We start from the raw sequence: 22874 nt of genomic DNA, 5'->3' as shown, positions 1-22874 counted from the left end.
TTCTAAGGCACACCAGAGAGATTTTACTAAAATGAGAGACCTAGAACTCCAAGTGCAAGGTTAAGTAAGCATGCGTACATAACCATAGGTCTCAAATCATGCCTGCAATGAGACATACATGTTTAACTCCTTTGTTGTTTTGCAGTGCTTTACATCCTGATCACAGAATGTCTCAGGAGAGCGCTGACCATCAACAGGTAAGTGGAAACAAAAGCAAGAAAGAGTGAAACAAGAACTCCAGCAGCCTAAAGAAAGATCAGGGCACTGGGAAGAGAAAGGATACATTTCAGCCTTATGCACTATATACTAATACAGTCTCACTAGTTAGGATGAGCTGTTATGATGATTTCCAATAATCTCCAAACTTGGGATACTTTTAATGCTGTTGTGATGCTTCAGTTTCCAAAGGAAACGGCCTCACTGAAGCAGCAGATTCTTTTACTCCCGCAGTCCCTCAGACCCAGCTGTGTCCCACCTCGTGATCAGCATTCCTATGATGTCAAGGTGAGTTTGCAAGTTAGAGATGCTCATGGCCAATTTGAACCTTATATGCCAGCAAGTTCTTGCACGGCTTCATCCCTGCTCTCCACAGCAATGATGTACGTTACAAGCAAAGAAGTTATCACCAAGTGAAAATAAAGGTGCTTGTTGTTGACAAAGTATGAATGCTTGAACTTTCTCTTTTGAAGTAAGATTCTTGAGGATAGACTCTCGTTCATTTGCCCCAATTATTCAGAAGTCCAAGAAACACCTACACAAGCTGTTTTTTTTAAATTTTGGTCTAACTTGCCTATGATTTGAGTGCATGCAACTAGCAAAATCAGTTTATTACCTTTGTTTTCCTTCAGACCACGGCTCTAGCATAGAACAGTTAGCTCCTGCCACCTTGTGGGACTCCACAGATTTCCCTGCAAGCTTGTTTCAGCAGCAAGCTAGTCAGTTAAAACAAATAAACATTCAGGAGTTACTTTCCTTGTGTTTCACCATGGCGAATGTTAAAATAAGAGAGAAATATTTATGGAGAGGGTATGCCATTTTGAATATTTTCTGGCTCATTATTCCTAACATTGTTTATATAGTTGAAATGCTGGGTTTAGTAATCCTATGGAGGGTGTTTTAAATATTTAAATATATGTCAAGAATCCTAACTTTTGGAAGCTGATACGGCTAAGTTTAAAATAACACTATGATCAAATACTTGTCAGCAGCAGTAAATTTCACATATTTGAAATAGATTCCACATAGAAATAATACAAATTTAGGCTGATAATCCTTGCAGTCAGGTACAATTTTGAAACCCAACAATAAGCTCAGTCTTATAAGGAATTATTCACATGTTTAACTTTTAATGCGGTGATAATACATGTCCAGTTCTCCCAAAAGATCTGATTCTATGTGATCACTTTTTAACTGCAATTTGACTTTGTATTTAATGTTTTTCCCCTCATCATCCCCCTCCACCCCTATCATGCATTGCAGACTTAATGAATGAGTGAAGTTCTTCAGAGAAGAATGAGAAAGTTGGAATGGGAGAACTTTTTCCACATAGTAACAAGCAGGTGAAGATCCACGGATCTCCATCTTCATGCTGTCTACTGCCCCTCGACAGATAACCCGTCACACCTACTTCGTGTGCAAAAGACAGAGCAGCTGCAAACAATAGATAAGAGATGAGGTTCTCTTTTTATTTAAGCAAAACCTCTGCTACTCCAGATCTCAAAAATGAAAAAGCACAGAGGAGTGCGGAAGATGCAACTCCATAACCTGATCAACAGCCCCAATGAACCTGCTCCTTTCTATTCTCAGGGCTAAATGATTTGTTACGGATGCACAGAAATGCAAGAACAGTTAGGGAGCATTTCTTCCCCCCATCATCCTGCAACTGCTTCACTGAACCTGGTGGAGATATACTGTGCTGTGCACTTCATGCCAACTGTAGCAAACTTCACTCCTTGGAACTTCCTTCTGGTAGAGGAAAAACTGTCAGACTCAAAACAGGAACAGCTCTTCCTGACGTCACAAGCAAATCATCTCTAGTAAAGGCCTTAGTAGCTCATAAATAAACTCAAGAACAATAATTACAGATCCACAGCCAAAGGAAATACAGCAGGAATGTCCTTTCATCCATAAGCAGAATGCATTTTTGCTAAAGTGAAACAATGACAAAATGTCAGGCAATGAATCAAGTTGGCACCTGAAGGACAAAAATTTTGTGTTCTTGAATAGAAAGTTTGATGATCTCACAAGCTTCCCTGGTAACTTAACAACTGGTGTTGTCTCAGATAGTCATCATATTCCTCCCGGGCCCCCTAATTTCCTCCCATATACTCTTGAAGTCCTAGAAGCCATACAATTAACTTAGAAGCCAAAGTGCAGAGGTGTCTGTGACAACCTCTGACCACACCTCAGCTCCACTACTGAGAATCCCTCCCAGACTGATCTGTGTCTGTTCTGACTGTCTAGAAGACACCAAAATGTTCCTTACAGCTGTCCTCACCCATCCCAATCTCCACCACAGGAAACCCAGACAGACAAACAGGCAGGGACCTCTAGAAAAGACTCCTCCATCTGGATGACCAGGGAATCAGAACTGCAGGGCATACCCTACCCACCCCAGACACAGCCAACATCTTGCAACTACAGCCCAGGTACCACTATACTCTTACCTCACTCTGGGTATTAGGAATACAGACATCTCCTCGTCACGAGCTATTCAGCCCTTTCCCTGCTCTGGAGCACCATGACGTTAAGTCAGCCTCCCTGTAACTGCAGACATGTATCTAAGAGCCACCTTCAGTCCTTGGCTACAGAGAAAAAGAAATAGCATGCTCTAGCACCAGAACTGATCAGATCCAACACTCACTGCAGGTCTCAATAACATCATAAAGCATGAGAGGAAAATACTAGGACCCTACAAGAAATTCCATTTTGATGCAAGTGAATCATATCCCGCCACATCCTCTTACTTCCATTTTATTTCTCCACTACTCCTACATTCTGCAGTCTTACCAATGCAGTAGGAAGACACCTGAGCTAACTTTCTGCTTGCTTACATGCTTGTATCAGTCTACCCACATTACCATGGAGTTGAGTGACTACCTTAATTCTTCAGGATGGTTTGAAACTGGTGGTAGCACAGACACACTTCTCATAACCTGACTAGAACTCCTCTTCTTGGTGAGTGTAACTGGGTTGGACCCGATAACAACAGCACTCCCAAGCAGCAGCAGCAGATTAAAAAGTAACTGATGATTTTCAGCTCTCACTGTTGTCCACAGCATTCTGAACACCAGCAGCGAAAACTGACCAGCGTTAACTCTGCTTGAAGTTGTGAGTTCTCTAAAGAACCAGAAGCATCCGGTCCAAGTCAAGGAAGCATCATGGCATGGCTTCAGCCTGGTTCCCTTCTGAAACAAGACTAAGATTAGTTTTACTTTTTCTCAGAATATTTATTTTTCTGCAAAAACATTATTTGACTTTTGCAAACTTTTGTTGAGGGAACTTTCCAAGCAGTTAGATAAATTAATTATTTATTCATGTATTAACTGGAGGAAAAAGTATTAAAAAAACCCACACTATTGGGCCACTTATTTTTATTTTATCTATACCCTTATTGATCTGCTTTCGCTGCCAACTGTTTAGCCTTACATGTTAAGGAGAAGAGAGGAAAGTTCTGAATGCATTTGTCTCCATTTCTTGAGAAACACCTCTAAAAAACACTCAAGTTACAGAATTTACAAACTTCTGTATGTAACAAGTCTTATCAGATTTCCAAGAGGAACCTCACTGCTTCATAAACCGGAATCCACAATCAGATCCATCTTCACCAGTTGTTTCATTGATGCCAAGCCACAACAGCTTACCCAGAACTGTGCACGTGCCCAAGGATGTGTGCCAAAATGTCTCAGAGCAGGATCAGGTCCCTGTAAGATTAGCTACATGCAGGGCTTCAATCCTGCAACTACAATAGCTCAGGGAGACTGCTATGACAGAGGCATTGCAGGACTGGGCCCTAAAATAATCAAGTATATAAAGATCTTTGTCCTCTCCACAACTGAAGCACAATTCTTAAAAAAACAACTGAACAAAAAACTTTTGTATTTGTGAAATAAAAATCAATTCTTTGGACAGCGAGCAGAACCAGCATTCTTCAGGCCAAGCTTCTTAAGATCTATAGGCTGTTCCCAATTTTTGTTTTGTTGGGTTTTTTTAGATGTTTTTCAGGTTTTTTTTTTCCTTGAAGATAAATATTTTTATTCTAGTAATTCTTTCCCATCTCCCTCAGATGAAAACCCTACATGGCCCTCGTCTGAAAGATAAACCCAACACAGGAAAAACTCAATCCAAAAGATGCAAGTCTGGCAGCATTTCAAAAAAGGTCATCATTTAAAAAACCTGATGGTGCTGGCTGGAACTTCAGAGCAAGAATGGGGGATAACCCCCTTAGGATCTACAATTTTTACTGATTATCTTCTTAGCTTTCTCTATCATTTTATGTCACAGTATAGCACACAGATGGCTGGATTTGAAATCAGAAGGTGAACAAAGTATTAAGAATTTTCTGTGAAACTGAGTTCTGGTATGCTGAAGACCATATGCCAACTGAAAAAGTGGAACAAGTGTAAAACCCTAGGTCGGCACAGAAGTCCACAGCTCTGAACAATACTAGCCTAAGAAAAGAAAGCACGAGATCCATGGATTCTCAGTCTAATCTGCATTAAAAGGCAGTTATTAGATTTCCTTGTCACTGACCTACTATGAAACTACAAGTTTAAATTTGGGACCTGAACAACAAAGTGCCCCACAAAACCCCACGCTGCCACAACGCCGACTTCCTTCCAGACCACTTATGCCAATCCTTAGAGCAAGAAGCTCAGGCTAGAGAGCTGAACTGAACACTCTGAATATGCAAGTACAGAACAAGCCTGGCCTAAGAAGCCCTTTTGAGCAATAGGACATTTTAGCTCATGCCTGGAACCAGCACAAACACATTTCTATCACCTTCACGTATCTCGAATCACAAACAGAACATGCTTATGCATCTTTGCAAAAGTCACTTTCAGAGAAGGAAGAAGAATGGAGGGCAATATTCACACAACACTGAGTTAAGAAGAGACCCTGGGTTGGAAGAACAAACATCAGGCCCAAAAGCTCTGATCTACAAGGTTATGTTTCTATCATGCAGTGCAAGTTTTCAAATGTAGAATTCTGAATTGAACTTGGACGCTAACAGATTTGGTAAATACACAAATACTTAACCAGTAAAACTGAAATTCACAGATGACAGTTCACTATTTTTCCACCTATCAATACGGAAAAGAATACACACAGGGCAGGTGTTTTAGTAACAAAGAGATAGCTGGTGTAATAATTTAACAGTGATGTATAAACTTGCAAGAAGGTCAGGAGTTCTGTACTTGGTTCTGCCACCAGCCATCTGGTCTTACCTGAACATCCCCATGTCTACTCTGTAATCTGCAAAATGGGGGTGGTAACACCAGTTCTGAAATGTTTGTAAAATGTAGTTAGTTGATGCCTGTAAAAGTACACAATAGGAGACCAAAGTGTTATTATGCCCTAATAAAGTGCTATTTAACAAAATATGTAATGCATATGAATGACAACACCATCTGCATTCTACAGTACACACTCTTAAAAGACTTTGTTTATATACCTGTTTAGAAAGTGAATTGCTTTGACTCTCTGGTAGGATGAAACGCTAAAAGTCAACCTTAAGTCCATCCCTCTAGTCCATCCCTCCATTAAACAAAACTGACCCTCACTGTAAAATCTTCCCCAAGTATTATAACATCACCACAATTAATGCAGCTGCTATTTTACCCTATGATAGAACCAACACATGGTAATTTTTAAAAAAATATCTAAAAAAATAAAAAAATCTGGACAACTATTCTCAACTTTCTGCCCTGCTACTCAGTACCAAGGTTTTCTTCCACAGATTGCACAACACTACAAAGGAAGAAGCCATCACCATCCCAAGCTTGTAAATGGAGAAACACAGAAAGAAAAAGAGGAAGCGATCTGCCTGAGATTGTGAAGCAAGTTAATGGTAAAAACTGCAGCACCAGCCAGTGGGTTTTTTCCTGTTCCATCCGGCACAATTTTCACCCTTTGCTGGAATCCTAGGAGGAGGCGCCAACCTTTCACTTGCTTGCTAAAATATAAGTGTAGAGTTGGAATATATTCAGAGGGATGGGTGAAAATACATTTGAGCTTAAATAGTAAATTGTACTAGATACAGTACTGCGTATGCCCTAGGTCGTATTTCAAGAAGTTCATTTGGTGTCTGGGACACATTTTACTAGAAACTCACTCCAAGATCACTCTTCTTCACTCCTAGCACTATCAGAGTATAATTTATGCATTATTCTATGAATCTGTCTACCTTAGAAAACAGTCTTGTTTCAGCTATACCAGAACATAATGGGAACAAGTACTATGGCACCAGGATACTAGTCTATACCTAGTAAGGGATGCTTTGTGTGTGCATGCTTCACTTCTACACCAGTTACTATACCAGCATACCTCCAAGGGCAAAAAAGCAAACTTACAGAAATGCAAGCATACCCTTGTGAAAGGTATTTTACTGTTTTGGTCTCCGTAGCTGAAAAAGTTGTAGTGGCATACCGTACCTTTATTCTAAGGTTACTGCATCCATGCTCATACTCTTGACCACATTTGTACAACAGTAAAATTCACACCAGTCACCAGTATCATTATATCGCTAAAGTACATATGATCCTTAAAGAATCCTCAATGAGATTCATGAAGGTTTTCTTACAAGTCAGAATTTATTTCCACTGAAGTCAATAGCAAAGTTCTCACTCAACTCAGGATGACAGTGATTAGACCTAATGGGGCACAGCTCCCAGGTAACAGCGTAGCTCCTTTTTGCATGGGAGGTGGGGGAAATCACACATATGGTTAGTTGCTCCTGTCACTTTTGGGGGTGTGGGGGGAGAAGTACCTGGGGAAGTGACAGGATCTATTTTGCAGGCAGTGAATAATATGTATGATACTTTGCAAAGGATAACTCCCCTGCAGCTTACCTTATACAAACTTGGAGTGCTAAGACACTGCACCTGCCTTTCCACTCCCTCTATGCTTGGCTAGAGCTGCCATGAAAACAGACTGCTTGGCAGCGACACTAGTTTAGTTCAGCACTAGCAGAAATGCTTCTGGTTGTGAAGATACAATTTTCTGGAAGTTCCTGGAAAAAAAAAAATGTTTCAAGAAAGACTGGCTTGTCATCTAACTATGGACTGTTGATGGGATTATTTCAGTAAGTTGATCCATCTGATTCACTCTTTAAAGCAAAGTGAAAAGTGTCTTTTACTTGCAATGATGGGACCAAATCCCCTCCCTCCACAAATTAGGAAAAAAAAAAAAAAAAAGAACCAAAAAGGAGCGAGGGTGTCTCATTCTTCCCATCACATGTTACTGATGTAGTTACAGCAATATTTTAAACACACACTGCTCCTAGCTGGTTTTGCCACAATCCCCATGACTAACACAGCCAAATTCTGTTCAGCAGCCTCGGTGGAATTGCACAAACTCACACCAACTCTGAATTCAGACCAAAGTGAATTTTATATCCAGATTTTTTTGCCTGACCAGTAGCCCATTTCAATGTAACCTAGCAGGAAAACACTGCTAAGCACATGCTGAGTAACAGGCTTCTCTGAGACATCTCAGACAGAACACTCTCAAAGATACCAAGTCTCCTGAGAAAAATCTTGGCTCAAATACTTTTTTCTGAAAGGGAAGAAAGCCTCAACATTTCACATGGCTAAGGGGATGGGGGGGAAGCAAGTTAGAACAAGAATAGTTGAATCCTATGGAAATGCAATAACTATAAAATCAGCTGCATTAGTAAAGCATTCTGTTTAAACACTTATGCTAAACAAGAGCTAATTGTTTTAGGGCAGCTTCATAAAACATAAATGCTTCAGCAATAAACAGCTTCCATCAGTAAAGTTGCCTAAATATGCAACTACTTTATTTTCTTACTGATCTTGTACCAAATGTACGTAAAAATGAAAATGACGACCCTTTCAGGATGAGTGATTCATCTTATTTTGGCTTGTTCTCTTAAGAGTAGGTAATACTCAGTAATTTTACCATTTCGATTTTTTAAAGAAGGTCTTCTTTTTAAAAATTGACTGTTTTAAACATTTGTGACCAACAACAGCATTCTGACCTTTGCTTCAATTTTCTTCTAATTTCTATCTTGCCTTCTAATCATATCTTTTTATATTTAGTTATACAAGACCACAGTAACTGTTGAGACTTTGAATACCCTGTACGTTGATATGCAAGAATAGGGAAAAACAGGACAAACACAAGATCACAAAACTTATGTTTGCGTTGGGGAGAGAAGGCCATAGAAACACTTCTTGATGTGTGTACTCCTTCTTTGGGGCAGTGGGGAGGAGAAAAAAATTGCAATATACTAGTAGTTTGCATAACTGTGCCACCAGGCCTCAGGCACACTCTAAAGTTCTGAGCACAACCCTTCTACTACCTGACGTCTAATTCCACATTCCTTAATGGTCACAGATACTGCTACACAGTTCCCCTGCTGCAGAAAAACTACATGGAGCTGCAGAGTCAATACATGTTATCAAGCTCTTTAACTCTGTTCAGATGCTATTAATATTTTGGTAGGGTGGGGGGTAGAATTCTTTACCCATGTTAGCCCACAGAGTTGCTATGACATATTTACCAATTTTTTAATTTTTTTTTATTCCTTAGTCTTTTTTTCATCCAATACATTAGTAATACATTCAGCATCCAGTAACCAACTTGGTTTCACTCTTTGGTTTCTGGACACCAGTGGTGCTAGATTTATTCCTGGAAGTTATAAAGCCCTCCCTCAACCATTAAAGTCACAGTCACATGCCACATAGTCTAGAGGAAAGCTTGCAACAGCAATTTTAAAATAATCACTTCAATTTTTTTTAATGTTAAGTACATATCTGTGTTAACAGACAGGTATCTGTTGATCTGTATCTGCTAGAAGCTACAGAGGGGGTCTAGCTCCCACAAAAAAAAAAAAAGGTTAATATGGCCACAGAGTCACCTAGTGAGCTACTCTGCATTTCTTAATGGCAGAAGATACTGCCCAAGGCATCCGTTATTACAAATAGAAACTTTGGATAATGGATAATGAAGTCATCTGAGAAAATATATTCAGCTTAACAGACACAGATACAGTTACAAATTAATCCTTTCTGAACAAGTAAGTCAGATCCAAATTTCAATCAGATGTTATTGACGCTAAATTTATTGTAATAAAAAATAATTAATTGTAATTAACCTTTAAGTTACGACAAACCAATGTTAAATTCTATTTTAATATAAATTAAGTTATATAATATTACAGTAAATTGCAAATGTTTGATGTCAAAACTGTAAACAAAGTTCAAATACTGAACAGGTAAGTCTTCATCAAAGGACCAAGAACAAGTATTAGGTTTAGAACTAAGTTACCTGAAAGTAATAACTTCCACTGCATTTGCAGAGAAAATGTCTTTACTCCATAAGTCACTTAGTGAAGTTTGGTGTAAAGCTGAGAAACTAACTGGGAATTGAAAAAGCAAAATCACTTGTATTCCTCATCATCTGAGAAAGCAAAGCAGAGAAGTTTGAGTTCTACTAGTTCTAAAAGCTTGCATTCAGTTACTGCAGAACTGGTTACCTTATTAGGGATAATAATTTACTTATACTTTAAGTGCAAACTCTATTTGCATTATCTTGTGTGCATGTATGTGTTCGTGCATGAGTGTGGCTTTATTAAACAGCACATTTTTAAAGGCCACATTTACAAAAAAAAAAAAGAGCATAATTTGTCACGTCCTGAATCAAAACTTTCTTAACAATTGCAATCTAAATAAATGCACATAAGCCATGTAATCACTTAGAAAGTGTGGAGGCATAGAGTGCATCCTCTGAACTAACAAAAAAGTAGTGCCAAATTTAGTGTAAAGGCTATTTTTAGCAACATATTTTAACGGTTGTCTACCAATAGAGATTGCTTCTGAGAAAACAAATACAAAAATACCAAAGCAAAATGAGATTAAAAGCACCAATTTAAACCAAGCGTTTATCGACCAAAATCATGATTTAAATCAGTTCAGTAGGTATAACCGGAACGTCAAGGCAGCAGACACGTAAGCGTACGTACAGAAGGGCTCACAAAGGCCAGGAATACAAGGTGTAAAAACCTCCTCGTTTTCACTGTGCCCCCACTCTCTCCTTCAGCCCTGCTCAATCTCTGCAAAGCCTGTTAGCGCTCCACAGAACACCATCCCCCACTGAAAGATTTTTTTCTCTAGGATCCTTGAATAAGAGAACACATACTGTCCTCACTGGAAGACCTGAACTGTGCCCTTCTCTCCTGCAACCGATAGCATGGGGATATCTGTGATGACTGCCTCACCTCTCATTTTATTTCTTTCTGTCCCCATAAGTGAAGAATGACAGTAAACTTCAAATGCAACCCTGTGGGTTCATCCAGGAAAGCAAGACTGCACACAGAAACTAGATCACCCATGGCACAGAAACCAGCAGGACAATTCTTAGACAAAACACAGTATCTGGGCAGTTTTCAGGTCCTTCCCTCCCCACACTCCAGCATCCTCTCACTCATTTTGGCCCCATCGCCACACGGCACAACAAAACAGAAAGCTTGACAGGGACATCCTTGAGAGTCCACTTTACTATATAAATAAATAACCCGTTTCCTCTAGACATGTCTCTCAGGAGGGCAGGATCTTCCTTTGCTGATTAAAAACCAGGAAGACTTTGCAGGCACGCAGGCCCAAAGCTTTGTTTGGAGCTCCCACCTGAACAACAGGCCAGCCCTGAGTAACAGCAAACTAAGAGGAGATTTCAAAACCTGCAAATGAGCATCAAGATCCCTTGGACAGCTTCCTCCAAAGGAAGCTGATGGTCCAAACTGCAGTGAGGGCACTCACAGTGTAAGATTTTGCCTGGGTCACTTTTAACCACAGACTTTATTTACCTTCTGCTGCTTTGGTACACAATGCTGAGGCAAGACAGGTGAGCACAAGCAAGCACGTGCAAGAGATACAAGGAAAATACTGATTTACTACCAAGGGAAACACATAAAACAATTTTCCCCTCACATATGTACGGGTAATTCTCTCATATTAATGGAGAATGGACACATTCAACCAACTGTTACACTTAGCTATCCATAATTTACTTCCCTTATTTAAGATTTGTTATACTAAGAAATAAAGATAAAAACTTCCCCTTGCTCTAGTTCTGACACTTATGCTATTTAACTCAACAGTTTTAAAAGAATGGCACTGGAACTTCTGCTTATTCTTTCAGCACTGGAACCCATTTTTAATCAATAGAACAGAGGAAGTAAATTGTGAATAGTTACTTGTATTAATGTATTTACTATCAGTTTTGTCATTCTTCATTTTGCAGACACCAAATTTCCCCCTATAAACACCTCTGTTTCTCCAAAAGCAGCTGGAAATTAATGATGCTATTTTTATTTTCTTATTAATTTGTATGCCATAGCTCTGTAATCAGTGCTGGATCATGCTGCAATTTTGCGTACTTGTTTCAAACTATATTATGAGCACTTGATGACTGATGTTTAACACAATGTATGAAAGAGTATCTCAAACAAATTAGAGGGAAGAAATACAAATAAAGACACTTTAGTTAAATAAGAAAAAAAAAGCATATTCAAACAAGAGGTAAACCCTGAAACTCACAAGTTTGTGGTGTGGAGCACTGACTTATTAGAACTGAGCCAGAAGGCAGGAAGTTCGCACTATTCAACACGAAATGTGGATATAAAAAAACATTTTGCAAAGAGAAAGAACATCTTAAGCCAGACTTACCAATGAAGTGGAGGTGACAATGTTACTTCTTTCCAAATCTATCATCTCCAACCATTGATTTGCAGTACATCAGAACGCTTTATTTGCCTAGCCATATAACCAACTTGGGAAGCAAACACACTCAAACAAAATGGCACAGTTGCCAAAAGACATATCATCTACCAAATGGCATTCTCATACTTCATGCTCTTCTACGCTCTGCTCATTTAAGGGAACTCTGCATATTTCAGCAATGTCTCTATTCCTAGCCCTTCCTGCATTGCTCATCATCGGGTTAGGGACTGCCTATAAGCTTGTGCACTGATCACTGAGTAAAACGGTTGCATGACCTTGGCAGGACTACCCGCACATCAATAATTAAGAATAATGTGAAATCTGCAGCTTTCCTGAGGAATTACAGGCCACCAACAACTTCAGGCAGCAGATCTGCGAAGGGGTGCACATTGCTGATGCAGCTGTGGTTCTGGCTCTATGTTCAGGAATCCAACTGCACAGCTGTAGCTGCAGCATTGAGCTCTTCAGTAGTTAGGACAAGATACATTGATGCTCCTGTACTTCACCCCGTAAGGAAAAAAAAAAATTAAATCAGCATGATGTTGCTAACTATAGATGACTGTAGGCATGATATGGCTCAAAGACCACTTGTGGAAAACAAATCAAAACATGGCCAATCACAAAATGCCTTTTTCATCAACCTGCCAAAAAAAGAGCAACTTCCTCCCAACTTTCACGTACAGATCTTAATGCAGAACATCACAACGTTTCAGCTCCACTGACTATCGTGGAGTTACTTCACACTGAAGAGGCTAAAATAAGATATGAAATCAAGTTCTCCCTCACTCCTTCCATTCTCTCCCAAGGTTTTCTTTATCCAGCTTCATCTCCAAATCTCTCATGATGTCTTTCTCTTAAATATTGCTTTGACAACCACAAAATAACGCATTCTCTCACATACACAAACAAAAACCTAGGATTATTTGCTTCATAAAAGAACACACAGGCTGAAGAGTGAAGACTTACTATTCTGCCACCAGAGATATAATCCTAGCTATTATCGTGTGACATGCCTTACCCACTGCCATTGCTGGCTGACTCCTGATTGTGTAGGACATGGGTACAAATGAAAAAAAAAAAAAACAAACCCAAACCAAAAAGACAGACAGCTTCTGACAACATGTATGTTTAAAAGTCCTTGTAGCTGGCAGAAAAACCATACTGGGGGAAAAAACTGAAAGGTACAGGTTGAAAGCCATCAATCCAACAGCAGTAAAGTACTGCCCGGCACACTCAGCAGTACGGTATAGTCACTAATCCATGACCCAGCCCATCAGAGGTCCAGGACCGGGTTTAAGCTTTCCTCACTCAAATCTTGCCAGAGGCCAGTTCAGTTCTCATTGACAGTACCAAGGAGTGGGCCTTTAACGTGTGCACCCGGCCCTGCCACAGGGAACTCTGGGTTTCAGAAGAGCAGGATGAAGCCCCTCTTGAGAGCGTGGATAGCAGAAATCTTCCTGTTGCTACACCTGCATATGAGGAGAGTAACCCCTCAGCGGGGCATGCAATTAGTGTGGTTTCACAATGTCTCAGAGCAGATTCCTCAACAATTTGCTACATACATCTTGCCTTTCAGAGACAAAAAAATAATGAAAAAAGAAAACAAACCAAAAAACCCCCAAACAGGCAGAGGGAAGACACACCTTCCCACTTCCCCTCACCAAGGGAAAGTGTAGACAGGACTCGCTAAGCTTCTTGTCAAGAGAGCTTCCACTTGAATTAAGTTCCATAGATCCCATGTGGTACAAATCCACTGCATTATTTTTATTTCTGCTGAATGAGGCTCTCTGTGACATTAAGGGTCAATAAAATGCTGTTTCTTATTTTTAACAATTGTTACATTTTATAAAATCTCTCATATCGAAACACCCACATGGAAGATTTCTGATAATAAAAATTCCATGCTTCCTAAGCAACTGATTTTCTTAGTGTAGTCTCATAAAATCCTGTTAACTTTCCTTCCCCTTGCTAAAAATTGAAATTTTGTTGTACTAGCTTTCTTTGTACTCAGATATGCCTTAAGCTAGTTTATTTTCACATGCTGAATTGTCCATGCTCATAAGGACTTGCTATTACATTATGCATTTGTGTGCTATAAAGAAAAAGGCACTAACACTGGAAAGTGTCAAAACCATGCTTTTCCTCTTTGTTGATTCATCTTTTATGTAATCAAATTTGTAAATATTAAAAATTATAAAATACTGCTATCATTGCAAGAATACTACAATTAGGTCTACACTCAGGCATTAAGTATGCTTTACTCCTCAAATACAACTCCTGTTTAAAATCAAAGCCAACTCATATTCTTAATAAGAAAACACTAGTAATCAGCAAATCTGAAAATGTTACAGGATGAAATATGTTCAGTGGGTTTAGAAATAAAAGTTCAAATTGGTAAGTTACCCTATTTATCACAATATTGCCAGAGTGCCAAAGTAGCTGCTTCTGTCAATTCCATGTTTCATAAGCAAATTAGTTGTGATTTTACATTATAAATATGAAAAATAATGTAATTTTAAAAAACTACTTCACATGGATGCATATTTTAAATACTTTGCTATGAAAACCAGTATCTTACTTCATAAAGTTAATACAAGGAAGTCAGTATTAAATAGTGTAATACAACAGTGTAATACACACTGCAGCTTAAATACCATGTTTAGTGGCAAAAACTCTTTAAGTAAGCTCTCCTTCTACTTTAGACTCTCCTGTCAATAAATACTGAAGTGAATTGAAAGTCACTAACTTCACGCTATTCTGAAGGGGGGTTAAAGCAGCGTCTTGAATGAAAGCTGAATATTAACAAAAGATGCCCAACTGACAAAGAATTCAGTGAGACTACTCACATGTCAAGACAGGCATTTACCGGGAAAGCTTCAGAGCCATAGCATACACCAAGGGAAAGGACACAAAACTAAGGAGTCAGATGCGGATTTTATTCTATTCCCTGCTAATGCTAACCTGCTAAGTGACTGCAGGCAAGCCTACGCTCCTTCACTGCTTTGTATCTCAGATATGCCTAAAACAGGGATAAAAATGATTGTTCCTTGTTTTGAGGTGTGTGATTACAGTATGGCTTGTGTACTTCATCAGACAGGACATAAGCACATGAATAAGGCAATGCCTACAATTGCCAATTATTAATAATATCATTATTATTGAGAGATTAACACGTGTTTTCTTTTTTCTTTTCCAAGCAATGCAATCTAATAGCAGCTCATTGAGCCATTCTTAAAGTAATCCTTATGCTGGTTTGGGTCTTATCCCTTCTGAAACTGTCAAGAAGGGTGACAGCTGTAGGAGTCTTGTGAAATTCACATGTCCACTAGTACCAGGCTCACCACATTGATCTCAGACAGAAACAGTGTATCATTACTGATTTAAAAAAATAAAACCAAAATAATAAAATGGAAGTAAGTCCTAATAATCTTTTGACATAAAACAGAATGAAAAAAGCTTCTGACAATGATACCCCAGGAAAGCAAGCAAGCATAGTAGAAGGAAAAGAAATGAAGTTAGTACTACAGAAGTCAGAAAGTTGACTTTTTCCTGTTTCTTCTCAAAAATATTTTGAAATACATACAACTATTGTTTCAATCCAGCTTTACAGACTCCTAAGTAATAAACAAAACATCAATTAATAATGTTACAATAAGGTAAAACAATATCCATACTGCTTTAAAACAAACTTAATTCACTCGTGAAAACTGTCCCACTATATGGGCGCCATATGATTTAATGATACAGGGAAGTATCGTTAGTCTCCATTTGCAGGTGGCAAAGGGACATATGGCTGTGCTTCCAAGAGTAAACTCTGACCCTGGAAGCCACTGGCAGGCCACAGCAGTGCCGCTGACTCCACCAGCGGCTGCGACTGGCCACCCCCATGGCAGGAAACAGTAAGTTCAACTTGAGTCCAAAATTTGGAAAGTGGCCTCTGGTTTTGACTACATCGCATGCCAGAGCTCACAGAGATAGCCTGCAACACATTCAGGAATTAAAACCAGAGTTTCAGTTCGGTTTCAACTGTAATTCATAGTACCTTCCTCCACCAAGGAACCACCTTCACATAAAGAGGGAGGCCTGAACACTACCCGTGCCACGCAGCATCAAAAGAGAGGCAGTGTCTCACCTCACAAGTGCCTGGATTTCACTGCTGGCGTGTTTATAACTTTCACACAACACCAAAGCCTCATACATCACAGGTCTTGTTCACTTCACTTGTACTTTCCCCACCGCTACGTACAGCAGAAGAGTAACTCTCCCCAGCTCACTTGGTCAAAATTTCCTTTCTTCCTACCACGCTGCTACTAGCTCTACACCAGAAGACTGCCCTGCCTAATGCCATGGTGACTGAGCTTCAGAGATGTTGCGTATCCTCAGCCCGCAGACCACGAGTGGCAGCAGCAACGTCGAATAACTTTAAGCTCTGAATGCGAGCAATCATATCAGGGAATTTAACAAGACTTGTCATCTGCTTAAAGATATTCACATGCTTACAGGATTGCAAGCTATGGAACCACTAATTTATGAATAAAGTGTATTAAGATCATTCTTGATGAAAAAGAAAAATGTTAGCTATAAAATAACTGCACAATTACCTCTGATATTTTATGTGGAAAACTGACATTTAGTATCTTTAATTATTCACACAACAGCTATGAAAGAGAAAGGTTTTCTTCCCTGAACAGGAAAATAAACATGGACAAATTCCTCTCACCACCACTCCTACACTCCCTTCCTAAGGAGACCTCATGCTGAAACTACTGGAAGTTTTGCAGGTGCCAGGTTTACAGCAAGCAGCCCCCAAAAAAATTCAAAAGCATCGAGGGTAAGCATCTTAAATATTTTGAGTTTACCCACACACAGAAATCAGTTAGGTTTCTACTAAATTATGTGTCTGCTTGAAATGGTTTATTGCCCTGCTGTGCAAAGAGCGACAGTAGTATGCAATAAACTTTGAAGACCCTGGGCCAATTTCTGAAGGACTCACAAGGCCCCTTGCTAAGCACCTCTTCCCTTTTAGCTTGTGATGCACCAGCACTGCACCCAGCACTTGTTAACCAAGACCAGAACCCAGGTGTCTCTCCTGTACATCAAGACTGAATTACTAAACTCCATTCATAGAATTGTTACTTTACTTAGAACCGTATAACAAAAGAAATCTTCGCTTTTACCAAACTAAAAGCTCCCTAAAGTAAATGAAGTTTCTAGTCATGGACAAATCTAATGAAATCTCTATTCTCCCCTTAACTAGGCACATTATTTTTTATTACTGTTTTTTAAGCTATGAGGAAATGTATTTCTTCGCTTCCTCTAAAGCTTCTATCACACCTTTTTCATCAAAAAGATACCCTACCCTTCTTTTCTTTGCAATTTGTTCACATCAATTCAACAACAGGCAAGACCTACAGTTAGCACTATGCACAAAAATCGAGGTCCACTCCTCTTAAAGCTGTGGGGAAACAATGATCACCACTTCATTTCTAGGATCAAACTTCCATGCATCCAAAAGACTTCATCACATAAAACTAAAACCAGATGATGACTGAAGATGCTACCTGAAGCAAAGTCCCTGAGCTATTCTTGTTCAGTACCCTTTACTATTACTCCCAATAGAGAAAACTTACGCTTACAGCACTCTAATCTGACTCTTACCTGGAAACACAGAAAATTAAGTTGAGAAATCAGTGCATTTGTACTCAGCTCCAAACAACAGTTTGAAGCCTATCCACCAGTTTTTTTAATTTCCCAATGCATTTTTACTTTGTAAAAATTGTTGCACCAATTACTCTACACAGAACATGAATCTTGTCAGTAATGCTATAAAACTGAAAGCAATATTCTCCTATGCAACTAGTCTGTCAAAGAATTTCAGTAATTTAATTTGGTGTTTATACTCTCAGACCTACACATACCAATCTCACTGCCCACAAAATCTGAAAAACTGAAATTTGGGTGTAATTCTACAGGAACTGGAGAACAGGCAGAATCCTCCTTTCGAACCATCTCCCCACAGTGGTTATCCCAGCCTTAAGACTGGTTTTGTGGTCATAATATCACACCGGAACAGCTGCTTCCAACAGCCCCCTTCGAGCCAGCATGTTTGGGATCATCACTTATCCTATGTCTACTGTATGGAAAAGGTCAAGAGTATGTTATTAATCATTCACATTGATGAGTACTAAGCTTACCCCAAATACATGTCTTGTCTTGTTCTTAATTATGTACACAAAAGTACCATAAAAACAAATTACCTACCACTCCCAGATTTTGGGCCAAATGCAGTTCAGTGCCACCATGTGTGATTGTATGAGAAGCGCTCCATGTGCCACTCATTTTATGTCATCTATCAATATGACTCCGCAAGTTTAGAACCTCTTATTTGAACTACCACTTGTACTTCAACTTAAAAGATGTCAAACCCTTCAAAAGGTGTCAAAACTTTTCCCAGCATACAGATTAAAAAAACCCGTTGTGTACTTGAAAGCTTAGGAATACTAGTAAATTAGTCACTAAGATTCATCTTTCAAATTGATAGGTACCTGCATTAATCAATGCCAAAAGAAAAAACAGTAACACAGAAAGAGCATGGATGGAATTCTAATTAGCTCTCAGTTTATGTGTTAAAACTGAACCAACTCCTGTTGCAGTAGTATTACAGTCCTGCTAAACTTCTCCCTGATTCTTGGCCTCCAGAGATTTACAATTACCTATTCTGGTTACATTTTCATATTTTTCCTACCACTGAATTTTAGAAGGACTTTTCATTCTCATTAAGTTTTCGACCTGTGTGTTGCACTTTGCATTCTAATGTAACTTTGGTTTAAAACTTTTGCCCTAAGTCAATCAGCTGATTATCTTTACAAAACAAGGTTTAAGAAAAAAACAAGAAAAAAGAAGTGAAGAGAGATCTGAATACGCACAACCTTTTAGTTCCCAGATTATTCAGACCCACCCCTACATACAAACTTTCTAATCTAGCAGTTGCTATGAACACCCAGAGAAGACATGTTTTCTGAGGCGCTAAAACCTGAACAAGCATCTTCCATGTAAAAAGTGGCAGCACGAGGACCTCTATCTTATCAACAACAACCGAGTTCTTTTTCTGTGTGTACAGTTTACATACTTACCCAGGAAGGCAACTGGAAATTACAGACAGACGAAGATGAAGCTGTCTCAAAGCCTTTGTCATGTGATAGTGACCTATAAAGTATCAAATAAAGGCTCATCAGCACACCATGATTTTACAATATTGCAACTCACCACAATGCCAACAGGAGGAAAGATCCCAAAACTTGAAACTTGCTTCCTCCTCACCCCCACCCCAGATAAGTTGTCAGTAAAACAAGATGACAGTCGCAGAAAACCGCAAGGAGCAAACAAAAGATGCACCGTGTCTTTAAAGGGCATTAGGACTGGGCAAATGGAGCAAATCATCTGAGTGTAGATCAGCAGGGTGGGTTATTTTTCCTCTGTGTCTCTCGTACACACGGATGCATGTTTATGCGTGCACAAAGACATATATACCTACACACCGAGATGCATCACGTAATTATTTACATGCACACACAAACATGCACGCGTTATCAAAATAAAAGGCAGAAAGTTGACCACCATCTGCAAGGAGGCATACATAACAATAACCCCCGGGAACTTACACAAGTGAGCGATCAATCCACACGCGTGGATAAGCCAAACAACGCAAAATTAACAAGAATAAACCGCCAGACTGCAGGTACGAGATCCACCCGGGGAGACAGACAGACAGAGGGACGGACGGAAGGCTGCAACGTTGTAACACAGTTTCAGGTAATGCCCGTTCCCCCTCGGCTGAGCCCAGCCGAGCCGCCCGGAGTCCTGCGACCGCCCAGCCAGCCCTCCACCACCGCAGCCCGCAGGGAGAGCGACGAGACCCCCGGCCGCCGCGGGGGGAGCGGCGTTTGCAGCCGCCGCCCGCCGCCCACCCCCGCCCGTGCAAAGTGTAGGGCCACCGGAATCCGGGCTCCGGGGTGGGGTGGAAAGAAAAGGTATTAAATATGGAGAAAGACCGCCGTGACCCAGGGTTTTCCCGTTTCCCGCCCCCCCCCCCCGGCGCCCCCCGCCCTCGGTCACCATCAAGTTTGCATCTTAGTTACAAAATGTCGATCTTGAAGGCTGACAAGACACAGGGAGAGGGGGAGAGAAAGAGAGCGAGAGAGAGGGAGTGTGAGTGAGTGAGTGAGAGAGAGAGAGAGAAGAGAGAGTCCATCTTGCTTTGAGGGGGGAGGAGAGGAGCAATAATGCAGCGCATAAATCTCACCCTCCCGGGGGAAAAGTCTGCACAACACCTTTGGGGGCGGGCGGGCGGGCAGGGAAGGGGCGGCGGCGCGAGGAGGGGGCGCGGGGGGCTCCCCGGCCCTCCCAGCTGCCCTCCCCGGCGGGATCTGGCGAGGCAGGCTGGCAGCAAACACCTCCCTGCTGCTCCCCTCCTCCTCCCCGCGGGCCCGGGCGATGATCCCGCTGCTGCCGCCGCCGCTGCCACCGGGGAGGAGGTGCCGCCGCCGGGAGAGCCACATGGAGACCGGCACCCCGTCCCTGCCCCGGCGGCCGGGCCGGGCCCCTCCGCCGCCCCGCCGGGCTGCGGGACTTGGACGTGTCACCAGCAGGACGGGCAATGGTTTCGGCGCCCCAGGCCCGAGTGACCACCGCCGGCCTGGCGGCGCCCCGGCCTCCCCGCACACACTCACCTCCGGAAAAAAACTTTTAACCGCGGGCCTCCCCCGGAAAAAGTGGCGAATCCGCCCCGCACACGGTTAAAGCCCCGCGGCCCCCCGGCTCGGCTGGCGGCGAGCAGGGGAGACCCGGGTACGGTCCTTCCCCGCCCCGGCGGGGAGGGAGGGAGGAGGCAGGCAGGGAGGGAGGGAGGGGGCGGGCAGCCGCCTGCCGGTGCCTCTCGCCCCACCGCCGTACATGTCGCCTCAGCGGCTCTCGCATCGCTTCGTTTTACCTTCCTCATTCAGCGGCGGCGGGCTGCCACCGATATTTCTAACGCAAACCTGCTGCCGTGCGGCGCCCGGGATTAACGCGATTGCCTCCCTTCCCCTGCCTCCAACCCTGCCTTCCCCGTCCTCCTCCTCCTCCTCCTCCTCGCAAACCTACACTGGATCGGCTCTCCTCACAGCCATGCAAGTTTCATACATTGCAAATAAACCCGAGAGGAGGAAGAGCGAAGCGGCTGGCGGGGGGGCCGGGGGGGGGGAGGAGGAGGAGGGCTGCTTTCTGTAATTTACCAGCGACCCGATCTCGCAGCAGCAAATAACAGCCGAGCACCCATCCGGCTCCCGGCGGCGGAGAGAGGCCCCCCCGAGGCGGCCGCCCCCTCCCCGGGGCGCCCCCCGCCAAGTTTTCTGTCATCGCGACCACCCAATGTCACAACTTACCTTCAGAAATAGGACTTCGCGCGGCCGAGGCCTGCCGCCGCCTCCCCCCCGGCCCCCGCCCGCCTTCCTTTCTCCCTCTCCACCTTAAACTTATTGACACAACATAATCCCACATCCACGCGAAACCCCGGCAGGGCCGCCCGCCCCCGCCCCCCCGCTGCCCACCGGGGCCGCTGCCGCCGCCCCGGGTGCATCGCCGATGACTACCGGAAAACGCACAGCCCAACTCTCCGGCCGAGCCCGGCCGCTGTTGTTGTCGGGGTCGGCGCCGGGGCTCTTCCTCCCGCCCGCCACCCCCTCGCCCCGTGCGGCCGCCGGATCGGCTCCTTCGCTCCCTCTGGTTTTATATCCCTCCCGTTCCCGTTCCTGGCGGCGGCGGCGCGGCCCCCCCCCCCCAGGCCGGCGGCAGCCGATACCGATCCGCGCACTCTCCCCCGCGCCTCGCCTCACCGCCCCTCGGGATGAAGTTTCGTTTCTGCCTGCCGCGATTTCCCTGTCAAGTCCCCCCGGAGGCACACACCGAGCGGCGGCCGATGGCTATCCCTCCTCCTCGCCCTCCTTCCCCTTCCTCCCTCCGCCGCGGCCGCCGCTGCTCTTGCCTCTCTCTCTCTGGCGGCGAGAGGTGCCTGGTTTCAAACGCAGCCTGGCACTGGCTGGCCTACCCCTGTCGCCTTCTTCTTCTGGGTTTGTTGGGTTTTTTTGTTTGGGTTTTTTTTTTTAATGTACTGCGCTGCAATGCAATTCACCTCACGCCCCCCCCCCAGTAGAACAGCCCCGGTCACCCCTGCCCTCCCGGCCGGGCAGAGGGCTGGCAGCACCAACCCACCCGTCCTCCCCTGCCCAAACTTTCAAACGAAGGCAGGGCTGACGAGAAGGAGGAAAAGTGACTGGGAGCCGCGGCGGCCGCGGCGCAAGGGAAGCTCCGCGCCTCCCTCCCGGCCGCCGAGGAAGGGGGGGCCCGGGGGACTGCCCCGCCGCTGGGACGCGGAGGAGAAAGTGTGGGGCGAGGGCACCCGTCTCCCTGCCTGCCGCTCCCCGTCTCCCTGCTGCCCGGTGAAGGGCGGCGGGCGGCGCGCACTCACCTCGGCGGGGCCGGCGGGCGAGCGGGCAGCGCGCCGCTGGGCCGTAGCGAAGCGCGGCGCGCAGCGGAGCCCCTCCGCCTCAGCGCCCGCGGAACGCGGCTCCACACAGAGCCATGCAACCCGGGCAGAGCCACAACACTCCCCGGGATATAAGGCGGCCCGCCATTGGCCGGCGCGCTGAGAGACGGGCTCGCCAGCCACTCAGCGGCGCCGTTACACCCGCCGCCCGCGAGGGAGCCGCTGGCGCACACACTCTCCGCACACACTCACACAAAGATCGTCGCGTTGCTCTTCACAGTGTTTGAGGAGCCGCCGCCGGCGGTGGCGGAGCGGGCCAGGTAGCGGGGGTCGCCGGCCGCCAGCCCCCGGCGCCGAGGGGAACGTGGAGCCGCGCCGGCCACAGCGCC

At 43.5% G+C, this 22874-nt stretch overlaps 1 protein-coding gene across 17 annotated transcripts in view; it reads right to left on the bottom strand.

The window, feature by feature from the left end:
- BBX (BBX high mobility group box domain containing) overlaps positions 1 to 22611 on the bottom strand; it is a 162267-nt gene extending 139656 nt beyond the window's left edge. For 6 of the 17 annotated variants that reach the window (XM_054825151.1, XM_054825103.1, XM_054825221.1 and 3 more), the window contains exons 1-2: positions 20693 to 20833; positions 19097 to 19169 (exon numbers count right to left, since the gene is read on the bottom strand). The gene's annotated coding sequence lies outside the window, so the exon portion shown is untranslated. Of the gene's footprint in view, positions 1 to 19096; positions 19170 to 20265; positions 20428 to 20692; positions 20834 to 21385; positions 21415 to 21604; positions 21621 to 21835; positions 21867 to 22467 lie in introns of those variants that run through there. The other 11 variants (XM_054825111.1, XM_054825135.1, XM_054825206.1 and 8 more) reach the window with 8 other exon arrangements.
- Positions 22612 to 22874: the final 263 nt, after the last annotated feature.

This window comes from Grus americana, chromosome 1 (genome assembly GCF_028858705.1).
Source record: "Grus americana isolate bGruAme1 chromosome 1, bGruAme1.mat, whole genome shotgun sequence".
Taxonomy (NCBI): Eukaryota; Metazoa; Chordata; class Aves; order Gruiformes; family Gruidae; genus Grus; species Grus americana.
The sequence above is the reverse complement of the archived record's forward strand: the minus strand, read 5'-3'. Positions and strand labels throughout refer to the sequence as shown.